Below are 813 nucleotides of genomic sequence, written 5' to 3' on the forward strand. Positions count from 1 at the left end.
CTTTGTTAAGTTCTATTTCGAAACAACGGATGTTGTCTTGTTGCAGATTGGCTTTTCTTTGGATTTCCCTTTCATTGTCATTTTAGAAAAGATCCATCATCTTTCTGGATAATCCCTTGTTCTTTCTCTCTAGAGACTGAGCATCTCCTTTCTTCTTGTTCAACTGTAGTCCTTTTATTTTCTTGAAGTTGCTTAAAATCTCTTTTCTTGTCTTGACTTTTACAGAATCAAAGGGAATTCCATTTTTCACCAAAAATTTTGGTTTACCACCATACATACTCAACATTTTTTGGACATTCCTTTCTTGTTTCAATTCATGTTTCAATTTCACCCCTTTCAATTCATTGTCTTGAGCAATTTTTTCTTTACTCAAAGCTTTTGAAATTTTGTCAATGACAGTATCTAGTTTCTCCATTACCTCTTTCTCTGGTTCTTCTTGCTTAATCAACTTGAGGAGAGATACCAGCACTTCATTGGGAATTTCTTTATCATTCAGGGACTTATCAATTACTTCTTGTAGGACTTCCTTTTGATTTTCATTTTTTACTTCATCCCTTACCTTTTTCTCATCTTCAAACAGTTTCAACAAGCTTACTTGTTCTTCAAAATCTTTATCAGTTAGTATTTGGCTTAGAAATTGTCTGTCTTGAATTTCTGTCATTCTTTGCACATAGACCCTTTTGGCTTCAACTTCAGATTCATCAATTTCTAAAATTTTTTACTTTTCTTTTGGTGAATTGACAATATGATTTTCATCACCTTCTAGAGCAATTCCCTTCCCTTTTAATTTCTTTATTTCTTCAAGATGTTTCC

The sequence above is a fragment of the Bidens hawaiensis genome, unplaced genomic scaffold (genome assembly GCF_021521415.1).
Source record: "Bidens hawaiensis isolate Kalapana, Puna unplaced genomic scaffold, B.hawaiensis_p1.1 tig00028734_1, whole genome shotgun sequence".
Taxonomy (NCBI): domain Eukaryota; kingdom Viridiplantae; phylum Streptophyta; class Magnoliopsida; order Asterales; family Asteraceae; genus Bidens; species Bidens hawaiensis.